This window comes from Stegodyphus dumicola, chromosome X2 (genome assembly GCF_044657685.1).
Source record: "Stegodyphus dumicola isolate Sdum_Otavi_A_Nest chromosome X2, ASM4465768v1".
NCBI classification, from domain to species: Eukaryota; Metazoa; Arthropoda; class Arachnida; order Araneae; family Eresidae; genus Stegodyphus; species Stegodyphus dumicola.
The window spans coordinates 35,409,900-35,431,207 of NC_140781.1; the positions used below are offsets into that span (position 1 = coordinate 35,409,900).

The 21,308-nt window shown below is 32.9% G+C and overlaps 1 protein-coding gene across 4 annotated transcripts in view; it reads right to left on the minus strand.

Annotated features, from left to right (window-relative positions):
• Positions 1-21,308, minus strand: part of GluClalpha (glycine receptor alpha 1) — a 704,157-nt gene that overhangs the window by 525,718 nt on the left and 157,131 nt on the right. Inside the window, exon 1 of one of the 4 annotated variants that reach the window (XM_085809818.1) lies at positions 10,078-10,292. The exons of 2 other annotated variants lie outside the window; for them this stretch is intronic. The gene's annotated coding sequence lies outside the window, so the exon portion shown is untranslated. Of the gene's footprint in view, positions 1-10,077; positions 10,293-21,308 lie in introns of those variants that run through there. One more of the 4 variants, XM_085809815.1, reaches the window with a different exon arrangement.

Sequence of the window (21,308 nt, forward strand, 5' to 3'; positions counted from 1 at the left end):
TTTCATGTACTTCCTTTCAGCTTATAACTATAATCTGCTTTCAAATAAAATTTAAGACATTATTAGAAGTTTTAGTCAACTAATGTAAATGCGGAAAATATAAATTATATTTTGAAGAATGATTTGCAAAATATTTCAAACAAATTTTGAAGCTGATATACGTTTGCACTGCTGGCATTTCATGCTTCATTTGCAAAATTCAGAGACTTATATTAATTAATTTTCGAATGCTTATTCACTAAAATATACAGTGTGTTGTGTAAATGTTTTGTAAATAATATGGTATCTTTTGCAATATGTGGTTACAGTGGCAGTTTCATTTTAATCTGGTAAATATGAAGCGATATACATGATATAAATAAGTTTTTATAATGAAGTATAAATATTCAGTCATTTAATTATTAATGTATAAATATAAAGAGAAATAATAATTAGCGTACAATTATCTAAACTAAACAAAACTCAGTGGTGCAACAATGAAGGCCACTGCAGTATCTCGAAATCTGCTTTCTTGCACTTCGGGCCGCGGAGTGCATCAGCATATACCCTGGGCAAGTGGTCAGCTTGTCGCAGGACCCCCGGTGTTTAGTCCCCAAGCAAACTTGGTACTCATTTTATCCACCCACTGAAGGGGTGAAAGCTGAGTGAACCGCCCAACCGGTATAGTGGTTAGCTTCGCTGACTGCTGTACCGAAGCGCCCGGGTTCGGATCCCGGAGAAGGCATGGATGTTTGTAAATATATAGTGTCAGTGTGGCATGGCGACACTCTAAATATGCGGCGAGCCAAAAGTCCTCGTGCGGCTTGGGGAAAGGGAAGAAAGGTGGGAGACCAGTCCTCCTGGTGTGCTCTCCGTCAAAATTGGGGACGTAACTGAGCTAAATCCCACTGTCACCTGAACGGTGCTCAAGGCTGTTGCCAACGGAAGGTGTAATCTAGCGCTCTTGCCCCGAGGAATTTCGTGGGCTTGGGCTGACTACATCAGACAAATGAGCATAAGCAACAAAGTTGAGTCAACCTTGCCTGGCCCGGCTATGTGTAATTATCTAGTAGCTTCAAAAAAATATTTGGGAAAATTGTCATGTTAAAAATTTAAGAATACATACCATAAACAAATCTTCCAAGCAATTAGTAACTATTAAAGCTCAAGGCTAAGCATATTTTTATGGATATGTGGTATAGATTGAAAATTTATGAATTGACATATTTAAAACGGAAGTTAAAAACGTTACAATGAGATCTTGAAAGGAAGTGGTGTTGAAAATATCACTGCAACATTAGGTTACGTTAATCGATTAAGACAAAGCAACTCAAGGACTCTCTGTCTTATATCTGCCTCTATATGAAAGCTCTTTTTAAGTTCATTAATAAACAAAATATCCAAGGAACTATTATGATGAGGATATTTTTGTGTCTGAAAAATAGCTGAAAGGTATGCAAAAGCTTATTTGATACAAAATAAAATTGGAAGGGCAAGTAAGTTATCATGAGTGTAGTTTGTTGTAAAACTGGGAACTATAAAAAGAAAGCGAGTTTAACTTAAAGCTGTGCGAGTTTAAACTTGCTGAATAACCTTTGCAAAACTTTCAAAGGCTGCAATGACCCTCTCATTAGAAATCCAGAATTGCTGAAATAAGGTAGTTTTGGGCTATACGATCAAACGACATAATATTTTTGATAGGAATGGATGACACATTGCTTGGATAAAACAAGACAGTTCATCCGAATAATCTACTGATTTTAACGAAATTACCGTTAATGGTGTAGGGATACACAGCGAAGCAAGAAAATTTGTACATACTGGCTACATCACGAAACATATTTTTTATTTAGCCATATGGATAAAATTTCTCACAGTGCTGCTAAATTAAGCTCAAATGTAGATTTCGTGCTTCAGCACGAGAAAAGACTCAAAGCACATAATGTTAAAATGGGAATACTTTATCACTGTGAACAAAAACCATATATTCTTGCCTGATCACTATCATTGAACATTCAGGATCTAGACTCAAAAGAGGTTTATAATATATTCTAAGCAAAATATTTCTTCTGTCAAATAAATGTAAAATGGTACATAGATTACTTACGAAAGCATTCTAGATCGTCTTACAGAAAAGCGCTACTTATATATAATGCAAAGCTTTCGTCCCTCATTTGTTATAAAATAATAATTAGTTTTCAAGCTTGTAGGGAAACCACAAATAAATTCATATAAACAAGTCTTTCGTTGTAAGTATGAAATCAGGCACGAAGTTCATGTATTCTCTGGGCTTAATAGTGGAGCAGTCTGGCAATATTCAATTGTTAGCAGACGCTGAATTACAAGATGTTCGTACGCATTCATTTAAATGCAATTCGTAGCTATTCTGATAAAACTGGAAGTTCTTTAACGCTAGTCACGCTATCGCAATGAGCTACAAATTTGCAAAATAAATGATTTACAAAACTCAACCACGTAACAGAATCCGTATCCTAACCGGTATCTGCTTTTATCTCAAGTGCTTGAAAATCGGAACACCTTTGATGTCCTAGCTGTGAAACTGTACACTTCTAGTGCGTATATTTTGTTTATTCAGTAATAATAAAAACTCTGTATTGAGAAAAGTAGCATTATTTTTATAAAGCAATAAATTTTACTTCATAAAAGAAATGTTTTTAGCCAGTACGTCAAATATACCATTGTACATATGAATAATATTATACATTGCTGGATTCATATTATATGAATAAAGTGTTTTTCTTATTGTATCTATCTGTTATGATAAATATCTGTTATTCACCACCAAATGAGGTGAGATAAATGACGAACGGCTTCCCTATATAAAAGTCTCATCTTGAAGCCTTGCTATTTAACTTAAATCTGTGCATTCTTAACCTTCATTTAATTTATACTCTTATCACGCACGTAAATGGTGCGAATGGTTTAATATTTATATATATATATATATATATATATATACATATATATATATATACCTTAAATTTGGCATGTGAAATCTGAATTTACTCAACGTACTTTCGTGACAGACTATTACTACAAAGAAGATAATATAAATACAAAGAAGAAAATTCAAAGTCAGAAACGATTATCAATTATTAGAATACGTTCACATTCAGTTCTTTAAAAATTTGAATAAGCAACCTTAGCGCATATCGACATGAATTCATTAAAACCACGCAACTGTCTGTCGCGTATTTTGTGTCCGAAAACTATATAAAAGAATGCGGACAACCTATACTTTATTTATGTGAACCAAAAAAAAGACAGTTTTCGTAAAAAAGTTATTAACGCAATAGTTATTTTTTATGCTGCAATTTTACTCATATCCATCATTTTGCTTAGGAAAAACGGAAGGATTCTCATATTTTTCCGTCATTAGCATCAATCTCGAATAATGAAAAAGGGATGAAACTGAGCGATGGCCTTCCCATTACAGTGTGAAATATAATCAAAATACAGACATGAATATCCGTTTATGAGGAAGAGCTTCGACTGAAATATAGCGCCATAAAACTGCCCCCCCTGTGGGTATATTAAAATGGGATAATTGACCGTTTAAAGCCGGAAAATACGATGGAAAAAGCCGCTTTAAAAGTAGCGGTAAGACGAGAAGGTAATGAAGTAAAGGTGAATAGCTAAGCAAAGTGCTCTTCGAAATTCCCTAGGCTCTTAAAATCCGCTGATACATGAAAATTTTGTGGGTCAGTCAACTTCGATTTCTCCTTAAAGGAGTTGGGGGCTGATGTAAATCTCTCGTGATATGAAAGTTTTGCTAAGAAAAGATTGCGATTTATGAGCTTTGTTATAAAAATATGCTGTAGAGTTTAAAATAGAAACAGTTATTTTCTGTAGTTATTGGCCTTTCTATACTTATCCAGACAACTTGGAAATTTAGGCTTTTTTTATATTTATTTAAAATTTAACGCATTTATGGTAGAATTAAAGAGTGGAAAACATCCGCGTAAAAATGCTACGTGAAACAATCCGCGTGCCAATTGTTATTAGACTTTACACCATCCTTGGCTTGTGACCTTGTATATAATAATAATTATAGAAAAGTTTAAATAATATTGCAAAGGAATCTTCAAGTTGTATATTGATTTTACCCTTTTATTGTATTACTGAGTGATCAAAAAATCTCCGTGCATGAAATAATAGTGATTTTCTTTTCTTTGTTCTATGTAAACCGTGTCATTTTATATACTCGCAACTTCTTACTAAGTATATCTTCATTGCATGCATGTTTAGTATTTATTATATATATATATGATCGTCTTTCTCTCAATATTTCCGCGCATAAAGTAACAATGCTATGTCCTTTCCCAAGTAAATTAAATTTTATTTTAAGTAGCAACTCATTACGTAAATCTACATATGGAAACTTGTGTCATTCCGTACTTCCTAACGTCTAGATCAGAAGGCCCACCAGCGATCGAGCGGTAAAATTGCTAAATATTGGTAGTTCCGACCTGTGTTCAATTCCAGGCAAACGGTCTGACTGCAAGGAAGTTTTCGTGGTTTTCCCCATGCGTGAGGTGTAGTATATAAGCCAGTTTCCCTTAAAAGGACCTTCCACGAAGGCAGATAAGAGTGCTTCGCCATAATCCACTGAACTAAACTAAACCAAAATCCACTATATCAGACCAGTACCTTTAAGTAGACTCTTGTAAATATGCCCACCTTCGAACTTACGGAAGCACTACTGGTAAAACCACTGAATACTGATAACACAACTAGCAACCGAACAAACTGCTTTAAGGCAGTTTTCGGAGTTTTCCCATGTTAGCGTAAATACAAGGTAACGTTTATTTAGATAGTCCTACCCAAGCACATAGAAAGGTAACTCTGATTTGCTTAGCCATAATCAAGTAATTCAGCCTTGTCCAACTTAAAAATTAGAGTTCAAAATTTGTTGTAAGCTTTATAGTCAAACAGTCATATCTTCTTTTCAAGCTTAAAATTCCGTTTAAACTTCTGAAATGATTCTTTATAATGCAATAAGTCTTCGGAATTAATACTTTTTTATTATTTTTATTTCCCTGATTTTACAGGTCGGACTTAAAATATTGAACTAGAATGCATAACCAACTGCCTATAAAATAAACTAAGTTTTGAATTATCGATTCTTGAAGTTAAGTAAAATCAAAGACTTAAATTTACTGTTATCATAGATAAAAATAATTTTAACACCTTTTGCGATTCTTGAGAGATTTTCCTTTCGTTTAAAAATTTGAGTAAACTCTGAGCAGCTATTTCTTAAAATTCGAAGCAAAGAATCAACTGCAGTGCCTTTAAAAAGAAAAGAAAAAACTGCCAAGTAAATTAAAATGAAAGCTAAAGCCATTTGCTTGGTTCCTTTAAGTATGAAGGATGAGTTCTCTAGTGAGAAGGAGGAAACGTGATCAAAATAGCTCTTTCATCAGGTAATTGTCGATATACGTGAGGACGGGACCGAAAATGAGAAGCCATTTTAGCACGCCAGGAGCGTCTGGTCAATGTTCTGATCCGGAGGAGTTTGAGTTTGCCAATGTCATGTTTTCCAACGACATAAAATGCTCTATTTGGCGAGTGATAGAACTTTAGATTTTATCACCGTATCATGAATATTTAAAACAAATTGATTTCGCTAAAAGGTTAACTATTGCAGCATTTTAATTAAGTGCTCTTATTATTTGGAAATATGGTAAAATGTTTCATGCAGAGCCAAATGAATTTAGTAACGTTGTTGGTTGGATCTCAAAGCCATCTAAAGAAGAAATCAAGAAAGCAAGTTATATTTTAATTATTTTAGTCTTACGACATCTATGCCCATCCTCTCTTGTGTAATGTTCCGTTACATTTTCTCAGCTGATGATGAAAGATTTTGCCTTATTTAATCCACATGCGAAATGCGGGAATGAGGAATTTAAAAGCCACTTTATTGTTAATTTCTGACGCGTCCTGGGATTGCAAACTTGTGAGAATATGAGCGGGAAACTATTATTTAAGTTTTCGGGAAGAGGATATTATATGCATTTAAGTGTTAAAGTTAAGAAGCCATTTCGTAATAATTAAAAAATTATATATGTGGAAAATGCAGTACGGTGAAGTTCCTTCTTTTTCATTGTGTGTAACATTGTAACAATTTTCACTTGCTTGTTCCTCACATCAAATTTCGATAAATGTCTTTAATTCTTTGCTGATGCTTTCGTATCTTTAGTAATTAACTTGGAATGTAATCAAATGTGTCATGCGGAGGTTTTGCATAGAATAAGCAATAATTTGCTTATTCTATGCAAAACCTTCTCATAAATTAAATTAAAGTGTTGTTCTGTTCATGGAATTATAGTCGTATTAGGTCATAATTAGCCTTGACATTACTGATACAATGAGTAAAATGCCAGAAATGATATTAATTTACGTCTATTCTAGTAGAGATTGAATACGTCACCAGTATACTGAGTAGTGGCAAAAACAAAAATTCCGTAACCGCTCTTTGCTTGTTACGGCTAGTGTGGACTATTATTACAAAAATGCAGCAATTCCTAGTTGACAATATTCAGTTTTTAAATGTATATAACACTGAGATTGAATAATGCAATTATTTTTAAGTTAACATTTTCATGTTACGTTTAGTTGAATGTTTTCATGTTAAGTTTAATTAGTTTGAATGTTTATATTTCAGTTATTTGTTAGTTGAATTAACGCAACGAGATCACTATTTCATTGTTTAAAAAGTAGGATATACTTTATCTTTTCCAAATTATAAATTTTTGGAAACACAGTCTTGTACAGTTTATTTATTGTTTTAATTCGCTTTGATTTACTGCAGTATAACCCTGTAACTTTAAATGTGTGTTACGTTTTTTTGATCGAATTCGTGTACCTTACATTTCTGTATAAATCAGTGATTTATACAGATACCGAAATTTTCAAGGATAAAATTTATTGTTCATTAATGATTTTTAAATATTTGATTTGATATTTTAAATCAGGAAATTAAAGAAAATTCCCTCCCAGGAACAGAAGACCGATTAATGCACTAGTAAAATGCAAACTTGAGCAACAAATTCATTTTTCAACATACAGTCATAAAATTGTTAAAAAGGAGTATGTGGCGATCAGTACAATGAAAGGCTAACTCAGCAGAAACTTGACGCATATGCAAAAGAATGTCGCATTTCCAGGCATTCTTCTGCAAGTGACAGTAATATTGTACGTGGAATTCTGCTACAAGAAAACACCAGGAGGCCATTATACGTGGCAAACTGATTGGCAAACTGAAGGGAACGTAGTTTGACGTCTGTCAGCCAAATGTTTGGAATTGATAAAAGTGTTGCTTCACGAGCTTCGAAAGTCTTCCAGAGGACAAGTACAGCTGTAAGAAAGGTTACTGGTGGTCGGTCAAGGAAAATATCACTGACTGATGACCGATACATCGCACTGCAGGCGAAAAGAGATAGATACAGACAATGGGCAGTATTGTTCAGCAATTGTGCACAGAAACCGTATGATAGGTATCCTAATTTACTGTGGCCAGAAGTTAGGTAGCCAATTCTCCTGCCGTCCTGAACGCTGCACCATTGATAACAGCCCATTAGTGGCACCGTTTACAGTAGCGTAGAGAACACAATAGACACCTCATCAATGGTGTCATATCCTCTTTACTGATGAGATTCGTTTCCGTCTGACAAACAATTCTTGGTCCAGTTGATATGGACATATGTAGGTACACGAGTGCTTGCATGGGAGGCATTATTATAAATGGAAGAACGATGCTTCAAATTTTCGACAGAGATTTACTTATCAGAGATTGGTAACCTGATAAAGTTATTCTCTCCTCATGTGCGTCTTTTCCAGGCTGCCACTGGTCTCGACGTTATTGGTTTTTATGAATGAAAATGCTCGCCCACACAGGACTCATACTGTTGAGAACTGAACGTGTAAGGGATACACCTGGAGCCTCTGGTGTCACAATCTTTCCCTCCGTAGATCACTAGATAACTGAAATAGATACTCCTTGAAGAATGGGAACTTTTATCCCACGAATTGTTTGATAGTCGGGTGTTGAGTATCGACAAGAAGTGCAACGCGATCATTACAGTTAGGGAAAGTCAACTACCTTACTGAGGCTCTTTGGTTTGTTGTTCTTCCTCTTGATTATACAGGTTTTTAAACTAATTCCATTCTGTCAATAAAGCATTTTTTTCAATTCGTTCTGCACTGTAAGCGTCTTATTCATATTTTTCTACTGTACTTTCCTCATCGCCCAATTACTATATTGTGCCTCTGTAGGATGAATTTCCCGTTTGCCAGTTTATGATCTGAGGAGTTATGGTCAAAATGAGACAAACTGCTTAACTTTTGCACACTAGTGGTTATATTTAATATTACTTATGATTTAAACTTCTATTTTATTAAATTCTATAATAAACCGTATTTTGGCAACTAAGTTCAGTAGGTAAGATTTTTATATTTGTATATTCGAATCGTTTTATATTTTTAACTAATTCATGTACATTAGTGCTTTATTCGATTTCATCTGCGTTTCGGGCTCCATGAACGCCAGTTTTATGAAACCTTTCAAGATGTGATCATTGACTGAACAAAGAACTGAATTTTGTCCTCACGTTTTGCTTGCAATCTGAAAACTCCCAGGGCTCTAATTAAAAGACACCAAAGAAAATATATTTTAAGCAAAACGGATTTTCTACTCCATAAATTGACTACACAATTTCCTCCTTTACACGGCATGTTCAATAGTATCTTATATGTTTACCTTGTATTAAATCAAGGGAAAACTTTATTATTTCCGCTTGTTTGTGTAAATTTGTAAGGTATATTTAAATTTTATAACAGTTAGTTTAATAAACCCTTTTCTACCAATTCTTTTTTCCGCTTACAACTCCCCACCAGAATGAGGTTTTAGAATTTTGTTGAATGTAAATGAGTTAGAAGAAGTATTTGAGGAAGGTTCAACTTCGAGAGAGAGTGCTAGGAATCCTAAGTAACGCGCGTTTGCCTTCGGGCTAAGTCACTCTTGAAGTTGTTACGCTCAGCCGTATTATACGTACCTAGTGATATTTGCCGGCTAATTTAAATTAAGGGCCAACAACGTTAGCTAATTGTGTTTAGTTTCCGCTAATCTCATTAAGCTAATTATAGTTTAGTTTCTTATTTCTGATTCTAAGTTAAAGCCCGAATAGAGGCTTTGTTGTAAGTCCGAGAAGGGGCCTACTGCTATTCTTATTTGAGTAAATAAAAGGGTATTTTAGCCCTTCTCGAGTCTACGTCTTAGTTGTTCTGAACTCAGCTATAAGTCTCTATATAGTTCACTAAGTTCATAGACCTTCATCTTAGAGTACAAATTGCATAGCTACAAATTGTATAGCTTCATATAGAACAGTAAACTAAACAAAAAAGTATTTTGTCAAAAAGTAGAAAGGAAATTTCTAAGGAAGTAACGAATTTGTCTCTAAAAATATAACAATAATTTATTACTCAAATTTTGATCTCGAAATGTCGTTTTTAATTATACACTTTTATCAATTTAGTTAGAAAAACAAAAGCCACAAAATACATCCATTAACATTAAAATCACGAAATAAAATAGTAATGCCGCTGTAATAAGTTCACAATGCATAGAATAAAGGGTTTGAAAAAGAAAAGAATATTTCAATATTACCAATGTTGCAAATTTAATATTTATAGCCTATGCAAATATAAAATGCTTAATTCTAATATTTATTTCGATTGTTAACATCAATAACATGTTTACATTTTAACCATCAGACATACTATAAATATGGTTCAACAACGCATCCTTTTGGTTGCTCAAATAAAGGATCATTCAAATAAAGGATAGCTGCTCATTACATTGTTCACAAAGAAGTCCTGCTTGCGATTTAAATTCCTTTTTTTAATAGAAAGATTGATTTACATTCCTGCAATTTAAATTTCTTTTTTTTTTTTTTTATAAAAACATATGGTTTACAATTCCAACGCTTTAACAAAATGGATTACCTAGTTGTACTTTTGGCGCATTGTTTACATTCCCGAATACATGCAATAAGTATTACTTTTAATTTTTTAGCTTACCAGAAGGGCACATTTCAACGTCTACGCTGGGATAGCTGATCTTCAGATCGATAGATCTATTTTCTCGTTTATTTTGAAAGAAATATCCCGGCTAACGTCGAGTTTTTCTAACAGCGCATCCAAACGGACAGAACAGCAAATAACAAGAGAATGAAGAAACTTGCAAAGAAATTTGAACACTCTAAAAGACAATTTAGGACCTCATGCCAATATTCATATATGCTGAATGAAAGGATAAAACCCCCATTTAAATGCCTTTCAAGGACGGAGGATTTCCTAATTAACAAGTACCGGGCCTACGTATAGGCCGCTGGATGGGATCCAAGCTAAAGTTTCGTTGTCCATTGCAAGACATTAGTGAAATTTTTAGTCGCTTTCGTCATAATAGCACTCTCGGGCGAATCTCACTTAACTCGCGCTTCCTTTTGTCCCGGACACTAATGTCGCGGAGACCTGTCACTGACGTCACGCTACCCATGTCGCAACATTAATTATCCATTAGGACACTGCAGAACAAAATACGTCATAGGCCAATCCGCGGCTCCAAAAGCTCCCTTTTGTGTTCGATCGGGCTTCGTTCATCTCTTCACGCCTCAAGTACTGCACTTGTTCCGAATAACGAGGCCGGTCCCGATCGGATATCCTGAATGCATTTTCCAACACTTTTTTTTTTCCTCACCCCTCTTTCTCCTCCAGGGGAGGAGAGAAGGGATGCGCGCCGGAGATGGCGCGCTTATTTTTAGGACGATTTTTATCTACCGCTCCCGCTCGAGGTGGTCATGATGGTTCAAATGGGAGGTCGTGCTCCTCCGCATCCTCCTGGAATCGGAGTTTTATGACATCCGATAGTGCCCCTTATCAGAGCCGCTTCTCGAATTCCAGCGCATTTGTCTTTGCTGTGGGATAGCCGATGATTTTTGATCGTTCTGAGACCTCTACCTAGCAAGGAAGAAAGTCATGTAATCACGGAAAGATTTGAATTCTAGATTTTTTGACAGATATATACCCGTTTAAGCCTTCTTGCGTTCTATTCTACTATTATGACTTCCACTATATGTCGTAGAAGAAATTTAGTGGCCAAGGGAAGCTTTGAAGTTAAGACTTTTCTCAATAATACAGATTGTGTCTGTTTATACTCCCAGTTTGAGGGATTTTGGATTTTACGGGCTGTATATCTATAATATAAGAACTCTGACATTTTCAGGGTTCATTTAGGGTTTTTCAGATTGAGAATTTCATCAGAACTGACTTCATAATTAGAGTCCACCATTTTTCTTTCTACTCATACAATATAGAAAAGCTGATACTGAAAAACATGAATGCCCTAATTTGAATGATTTACAAACTCTCATTTATTTACCGTATATACCCGCGTATAAGTCGACCCCCCATTTCGACATAAAAAATTCGTAGAAAATAAGAAACCCGCGTATACGTCGACCCCACACTTCTGAAATCCATCGAGAAACTTCGAAAAAAATTTTTTTAAGTACTACATTTATTCAAAATCATCTGAGAAAAAAAAGGAAATATACGATAAAAAAAACCTTGGTAAATAAACAAAATCAAAATCCTTCAACTTCCGATTCATGGTCAGATTCGCCAAACATTTCATAGAACTCTTCTGTCGTCATTGGCTCGTACATATTTTCAGTCCCGAACTCTGTATTGTTACAATCACTACTAGAGCCTTCGTCGTCATGAAGGAACAATAACTATTATAAAGACTTATACGTACGTAAAACCTATCTGCATTTCTCTTTTCTTGGCGTGTTGGCGAAACTTTTTTATTGCTCGATATTGATCGGTTGTTCAGGGGCCGAAAATTCTTTGGTTTAATCGAAACTTACTCTAGTTAAAGTACGAAACTCTGTGATTAGTTCGTCACATAATTTAAGTCATGAAATTACTTCAAGTAAGTGACTTATTTGATAAGTCGTCCAATTTGAGTGCGGAAAGAAAACAACTGAGTTATATAAAGAAATTTTTGAACTTCCGTTTCTTTTAATTTTTTATAGCCCCGCGTATAAGTCGACCCTCCCACTTTGAAGTCTTTTTTTTTTTGTCCAAAATATCTCGACTTATACGCGGGTATATACGGTACTACTATTTTGTTAAGATCTCGTGTATTAAAAATATGATGTGCGCATCACATGACTGTCTTGTACGGAATATTAAATTATACGCATTTTTTCTTGCATTTCATTTAAACTTATTGGATTGAATTAAATCTGCTTCGTCGACAGCGCATATAAGCCACAATAGAATAAATACAATCTTTTAAATTCACTATATTTGTTTACCATAGCGACATTCTGGCGCTAGGTTCACTAACAGCGTTATTTCATTCATTTTATAACTCAGAATGTACAAAATTTATATCATTTGAAGAATTATCTAATCGTTGCCACGTGTTCTTTCAAATACTATAATAAATCTAGAACGATGTATAAAAGAAATTTAGCAAACAAAACAAAAATGAAACAGTTTTTCACAGACGATTCCGTATTTGTCATTCAATTAATTCAGTTCTCACTCCGCGACAAGGCAAAAATACATAAAGACTCAAAATATCTATATTAAGAATTACGAAGTAAATCTTAAACACTTATTTTCTCGAAAAAATTCCAGAAAATATTAAGTATGATTTAATTCGCAATAATAAATGAAGGCGTTATCTTTGTTGTTGCAAAACTTAGTCTCTCTAGATTGGCAACAAATCTACTATTCTGCTGTTTCAAATGTAAACAAACATTTCCTCCACGTTATTTAAAAATTAGGCTTAACCGCACTTAAACAGCTTTTAAATTTTTTATAATTCTACAAATACTGCTTGAAGATTTCCTAAAGGCATAAAAACCTTAACCGGGTAAAGAAACTGAGATCACTGAGCCGGGTAACAGAGTGGATATACTGTATACTATAAATATATTTATAGTATACGTGTGGTGCGGCCGATCGCAACCAAAATACGAGGTGCATATCAACATGTTATAGCAGTCCTATATATAGAATTTCAACGTTCTGAGGCGACTCGTTCTTGAGTTATGCGAGATACATACGTACATACGTAAGTACAGACACCACGAAAAATTCTCTTCAGAATTCATTGTAAAACAGTTTTATAATTTGTTTTTGATGAAAAGAGGATTTTATTTTCTCTTTACGTACAGATGTCACGCAAAACCATCGTTAAATTGCATTCCTTAGTTGTCAAAATGGATATTTTCATTGAAATATGTTGCCTGAAACTTTTCGCAATTACAATACTTCCTTTTTACTTCGTACAAGGAAGTAAAAATTTATTTCTTGCAGAGTTACACGTTGAAGGAATATGATGCTTGATCCATTACGATAACGGTTTTAGTCAGGTTCAATATAAGTCAGTGAGTAATATAAGGAAAATTGACTGACTTGAATTATCCTATTAAATTATTTTTGTTATATTTTGCTTGCATCTATCTGCTTGCATCTGTGGGATGGTCAAAGAATTTAAATTACGCGAAAAAAGGTGTTACTCTTTTTCAAAACATACAGACAAATAAATAAATAAATAAATGTACCCTTTCAAAATAGAAAGTTGTAGCTGCCCTCGGATTGTAATATGACTAACCCATATGCAATATCATCGATAACAAGAAACATTTTAGCTGACCGTTATCACCTGTTATGTAATAGCTCCTGGTCTATGAAATATATAATATCTATTGATAGAAAATATTCCAGCCCATGGGTCATAATCTTCGATATAAACTTTGAGTTAGCATGTTATATGTCAGGGTTGGCCAACCTGCGGCTCGCAAGCCACATGCGGCTCTTTGAAGGATTATTTGTGGCTCTCGATAAATGTGCCCCAGTTCCCTTTTCATTTTTGTGTTATTATATCTTAAAAAATTATTATCGTTCCGTATGTGTTTCAAAATGTGTTTTAAATTACAGACAACAAATGTAAAAGACTAAGTGCAACGTTGTAACACATTTCATTTCCGTCCATCGTGTCTTGAATTTTTTCTGAATCCATTTGAAATTAACATAATTCAAGATGAGTTTTACATTTCCAATATAATTATGACCCAAAAAGCCTCTGGAGAATTAGAATTAATAGAGATGCAAGCAGATCAAGCTCTGCAATTAAAATATAAATCGACGCCGATTACTGAATTTTGGAAATGTTTTCCAGAATCGAAGTATCCTGAATCAAAAAAGGCTGCTTGTCGAATTATTTAAATATTCGGAACAACGTACTTATGTGAATCACATTATTCCACTTTAAAATTCGTGAAATCCAAACACCGATTAGTATTAACTAACCAGCATCTCAAAGAATTACTGAGAAGTGCTGTCACCAATTACTCACCAAATTTTAAAGTATCAAGAGAAGTAAAATAAATGTGTTTAATTTTTAATACTTAAATTCAATACACATATTTCGTACTTTTATTTATATGTTTTCAATAAATATAATTTCTGTAAAAAAAATTTTAATACCTTTTAAATACGTTTTAATTGCGGCTCGCGAAAAATTTCAAATTTTGAAAAATGGCTCGGACTATCAAAGAGCTTGGCCACCCCTGTTATATGTATTCACAATATTGCTCATTCTTAAAGAAGCTGGTTTCAGTTTTTTGATCATAAGTTTGATATTGCCGAGATACAAGTTTATGTTAACTCTTATGTGGTAATCTTGAATCTGTAGCAACAGTTTGCAAGTTTTCCGTCCTTTCCCGATTTGCATTATTTTAGGTATTAGAAGATTGGAATTCCAGATCAAACATCAACAATGTTCGATCTATTTTGCACCTGATATTTTTTCGTTTTGCAATAGCATCCATGCACATCAGCGCGGGGTTATGGAAATTTTGCAAGATTTTCGAAATTTAGTACTCTGATTTTGAAACATAGCAGCTCCGAAGTTCTTTTAAACATTAAAATATAATGGAATGGTATGCATTCTAAGCTCATAAACGGCGAGACTATTTGAAAGAAGTTTCTTAAGGTGGGACACACTATTCCACTTTAACTTAGCTGTGATAACGAGTAATAATTCTAAATACTGTTTCTCGTATGCTTCTTTGTTTTCAAGACGAAAGTCACGTACGTTTTAGTAATTTTTTTTTTTTTTTTTTTTTAATGTAGCATGCCAAGGTTTTTAATATACGCTATTCCTACTATGTAGCCAAACTTAATGGGATTTAATTTCGGAGCAAATTCGTATCATCATTCTGGCTGCTACCGCGATATTTTTCCGCTAATTAAAACCCTCTAAGCGGCAAGGCCGTATATTTACGGCCTAGGATATTTATTGTGATATCTGTAAGAACGTATATATACGTGCATATTAAAATATGTCAACAAAATTAAGGCAATATATCAAAAGAAAACAAATCCAGGTATACAATACCAAGAGAAGTTTTGCATTAAAATCAAAACAATGATTTGTTCTGTAACTTTGGGTAATGTTTAGTAATTTTTGGAAATTTGTCCTTTCTTAGCGAAAACCCTGGCCGCCCAGAGGGTTAAGAGCGGAAGGGTCAAATATTACCAAGGAAACAATGCGAAAAGAAAATTTTCATTGTTCGAAACAATCGCTGTATGAAAGTAATCGGCGAGAAAAACTAGCATTTTCGAAACATTGCCTCGAAAACAGTAATAATAATGAAATATGTTTTTTATGATAATATTATGCTTTTTCATGCTTCAGTGAAGTTCTAAGAAATCAAAAATATGCTTTGGCAATTACAATATTATAGCGAATATATTAATTAGAGAAAGATATTCTCTTACTCTTCAGATATGTTATTTTACATAGAGAAAGAGTTCACTAAAATACGATTTCAGATTATGAAGTGCAGAATGCCGCATATTAAAGCGATGCTTCGTTTTTCCGTTTTTTTTTAAAATAATATCTTTCACGACTTTTGGTTTCGATGTTTTCGACGGACGCTTTTTTATTGATGTTCTTTTGCGTAAACATTACACAAAGTTTACATGCCTGGAAGTTTCTGCGAAAGAAAATTCTTGCGGCCAGTACAGCTCATTTTACAGTACTTTGTAGGTTGGTGTAGAAATATTAAACTGAGCTTTTAAGGATTTCTAAGTAATTAAATAAAACATATGAAGGATTGCGTGTCCATTAGATGAAACTATTTAGTGATACTGATAAACAAAATTAGCAAGTAATTAACAGACATGTTATAAGGTATTTCTCCCACTTTCCTAGCATGCCTTCGTGGTGTAGTGGTCATCACACTGAACCGGTATTTCAGAGGTCCGTGGTTCGATTCCTGGCGAAGGAGTTGCTAATTTTTCATCTTGAGTGCTTCCAAAAAAAATACCTAATGTCTCTACATTGGCGCCCGAACTAGAAAGTTTGTTGGCTGAGGATTTTCCACACCCAGGATTTGGCAATTGGGTCCCCTAAAACCCCAGTCGCCCTTTAAAAAGGGGAGTATATAAGGTATTTCTCCCACTTTCCTAGCTTGCCTTCGTGATGTAGTGGTTCTGCACGCTGGGCCGGTATTCCAGAGGTCCGTGGTTCGATTCCAGGCGAAGGCGGTTGCTAATTTGTCATCTCTCCGGCTTTTCAAATTAACTAAAGTCTCTACAATGTCTCTGACTTGAAGATTTGAATACTAAAAATCCTAAACAATTCCCATGCTATATACAGTATTTTCCAGAGAATGGGAAGATACGCACCAAATTAGAATTACCAGAATGCGAGAATCATTAAGCATAAACGGCATGTATTCAATCTTCTGTGCCCAAATAATATACTAAGCTGTTATTACACTCTTATTTGTGCATTCGTATGTGCCTCTATGTATTTATTCTTCATTATTTTTAAATATTATGCGAGAACTTTGATCGATGAGCTAAACCATGCGAAAAAGATTTAAAATATTGAAACAAAATTACAGAGTTGGGCAAATATACGGTGCATTTTCAAATCATTTCTTACAATAGGTTTCCGCTTGCAAAGCATAAGAATAGAAATATAATTAGTATATTTAAAATATTTAATCATATAGATGTCAGATTTTTAAGGAACTTTGTCTTAATAAATTGATTAGGGCACAGGATAACTGAAGGAAACGAAGAATAAGAATGGAGAGGAAGGCTAGTTTCTTCCTATTTTACGAAGGAGTTTTAAATTCTTTTAATTTTTTTACTTCGAAATGTTTCTAGAAAAACCAAATTGTAACTATTATATTTATTAAAATATGAGTGTTTATTTTTAAGACAAATTGTTCAATATATTAACTGTTTTTTTAATTGTAAAATATTTTTTGGTTTATTACTATGCTTCTTTAATAAGTCGAAAAAAATTTTAAAATTATTTTCAGAAGTAAACAACAAATGTGGAAAAATTAATAACATTTCCTTTGGGATCCGTATTTAAGAATCAAGTAATTAATTAATGTCATTTTACTATACTTGTTAAATAGAATAAAGAAAATACTTTTATTGTGAAAGAAGGACCTATGCCAGCTTTCCATTGAAACGTAAAGACTCTTTATACCTAGAATATTATCAAATTAAGGTTTAAGTCTTTAATTCTTATATTTTTAAATCTTGCAACATAATGTATTTGCCTTGAAATACTCCCCTTCTTTACTTTCCAAATTCACTTTATATTCCCTACAATAAATAAAGCATTTCTTTTTGGCATGCTAAAATTATTTAAAGCCACGTTAATGTTTTTTATTTATAGTAAGTATAATAACAATAATAATAAACTTTTTCTTTATAAAAGTAATAGCATTGAATAAGCTTTTATTTGCAGGAAACTGCTAGCGAGTGAACCGTACTTGATGACACTTAATATTTCGGCCCTTGTGAAGATGCTTTCATTTAACGTGGATCATGTGTTATTACCATAGTTAGATTACTTTAATTTTTTCTGCTATCTTTTTAATGAAACACTAGATGCTTTGATTCTTGTCCTATAAAAATTACACTGCATTTAAAAATTGAAACGACAGATTCCTCCATTTTTCCTCTATGGGCAGTTTGCAGTTTACAGATACGATGTAGTAAGATAGTTAGAAAATAATTATTATCTATCTATTAAAATCCTACCAATTACATTCAGCTATGGTAAGAAGGCTAATAAGTCAGCAGAGCAAAACATAGCAACAGTTATCAAAATATGCATTGATATTCCTTCTTATACTGATAAGAGCATCTTTATTGATTTGTTTATATGTTCGTAATTTTTCAAACCCGATTTAAAAAAAAAGTCAAAAAGATAAAAGTCAAAACTTAAGTCTCTCTGCATTACTTAGATGTAATAAATTATAAAAGAATATTTTTTTTTCATTTTGGGAAATGAGACTTATTTGACATTATTATAAGTACATGTATATTTGGTTTCTTTTCTTATTGTCTTTCATATTTGCTTTGTATTTTTATATGCAGCTCTTTTGTTGTTTTAATTTACTTTTACTGCAAAGATGTTCCTGTAAACTTTCAGAGTTTTGGTAAACATGTAATATAACTGGCCTATTCAAAATATCTCAAATATTAGTAGTTAAAATCGTAGTTAAAGTATAGCGAGTATTTGAAAACAGCAAGTTTCTCAAAGCTTCATGTTATTGCAGTGTATTTCATATTAAATTAAGGCTTCAAAATATTTATCATAGCATCAACAAATTGGCTGAAAAATGTATTATTTGTATAAATCTCTAAATATAATTAATCAAAATAAAAAGCATAGTTACTGCACTTAAGTATATATCATAAACTTTTAGCATATATCAAAACTTACTCCTTTGAGCAGGATACATGATTTCTTAGATACGTTATTCCAAGCTTTGTATAAAACACATCTTTAACAAAAACTAATTTTTTATTTCTTTTTAAATGAAGATCGTTCAAATCATAAAAATGGTAAGAATTTGCACTATAGAGTAATTACATTCATAAATGTATGCTAAAATGAATTTAAATGTTTCATGCTAAATAAAATACTTCTTTTGGTAAGAAAAATATCTTTTGTTTCTAATTGGTAAAGTTGATGAATTTTCGCACCACATATGCATTTATTCTAGTAAAATAAACTGCATTGGTACATTTTTTACTAGCTATAATAAGAAAAGCATTTTACGTATTACTCTCACTGTGCATTTCAAAGAACATACTATGCAAATATCTGGTTAATGTTTTATTTAATTACTTAATAATTCTGAATGAATACATAATACATTCATAATTTTGTGCTAAAAATTAGTTTAAAAGTTTCATGATAAATAAAATATTTGTACACATATTTTCTTAAAATATAACTCCCTTTCTATATACTCGCTTTCAACATTTTATGGATAAAAATATATAATTAAATAAATATTTGAACAAAATAATGTTTTCATGAATATGATGTTTTCATAAAATAGCTAATTAGATCTAGACAAAAGATGAATTTGGCTCAATAATTCACTTCTTTTTTGTCAGTTAAATAATAGCAAAATTTAAAGCATTCATGCAGGTTCTAAAACTTAATTGAAGTATGCGACTGATTCTGAGAGGCAAAATTGATTTTAAGAAGTTGGGCGTACATATATTCCTGCAAGAGGTTTTTTGCTATGTTTTTTATTGGTAACACAGTGTGGTAAATGTTTTGGCTGACGAACGACAGCTTCCTTTATTTTCTTAAAAGATTGCCTATTAGCTGGTCGTAAAGATGCATGTTTATTGCCAATTTGCTCTTATATCTTCTCAGGGAATAAACTCTCGCTGAACTCTAGGCTAATGTATGGATGTGATCCTTGCCTTTCGAATTTTATGAAGAAATGCAATCACGAATGATTCAAGTCATGATTTTAGGGCAAATAATTTAATCAGAAAAAGAGTTGATTTACAAGTTAATCAGATAGATGAATTTGCATCTGTATTTATAAGAACATTATGGTTTTTAAATTAAAGGAAAGCAAAAATAATACGTTAAATTATACAACTTTTGTAATCTTCCCCAAAGAACAAATATTATTAAATTTACTGAACAGAGTATAATTGGTCCTTTTTATCGCGCTTTGACAATACAAAACATCTTGAGACTGAAATTTTGTATATTTTTAAAGACATTAGGTTAATTGGAAAAGCCGGAGAGATGAAAATTTAGCAACCGCCTTCGCCGGGAATCGAACCACGGACCTCTGGAATACCGGCCCAGCGTGCAGAACCACTACACCACGAAGGCACGCTAGGAAAGTGGGAGAAATACCTTATGTATTTTAAACCCAAAACACATTTTAGTAAAGTGATAAGAAGTAGTAATTACAAATATCTGAGAAAATAATTGTATTGTTTTCTTTATAAAGAAAATAATTGTATGATTCTCGCGAATGAAGCATATTGTCATATTTATATACTCATTCTTTTCTTACAAACGTTAATTCCTCTGTAGCTGCTTAACATAATTGCTTTGCTTACGATACAGATGGATATTTTAGATCCTACTAAAGTAACCCGCACCGCATTACAAAATACAGCTTCTATTGCAAGCCTTATGATCACAACTGAATGTATGGTTGCCGAACTTTCTAAGAAATATGCAGGTATCGGTATGCTAAAAAATTAAATCAATACTTCATTGTCCAAAAATCATGAAGTCAAACTCTAGTTGTGTAATAGTATTCAAACTGCGCATAGAATATTAGAAGAGTACTGCATATTAAGAAGGGAAATAAATTCAAGATTTTTGACAGGTTTTTTTTAAAATTCATCGTCCTTTTAAAATGAACAAGTATATTAATTATTAATTTCGTTTAATGATCCATCTTAATGCATATTACTCTGTTTCCCTGGCTTTCGAAATCCTCATAGATTTTTAAATATCTCGACGCTTTCATGTAAGAATAAAGTAGAAAAAGAAACTTTTTGTTTGATAAATCTTCAACTAATGCAGCATTTGAAATCTTCGTTTAAAGGAAAACACATTTAATAATTTAATTTTAAAAAATACATGCTTAAGGGGAAACTCTCAAATGTAACAGGCCTTATGGAGATATATTCAGATCCATGTGTTAAAATTTTACTTCAATTACGCGATGGTAAAGATAATTGAATACCATCAAGATAACCTGTAGGCACTAATACTCATAAGTATCCATATGACCATAACTGCATTAAATAAATGATCATATTACGCCATAACAAGTAACATGTATTCATGCGACAAAATAATCACAGCCTAGTGAATTTGAATTTTTATAATAGCTGATGAAATTAGTATG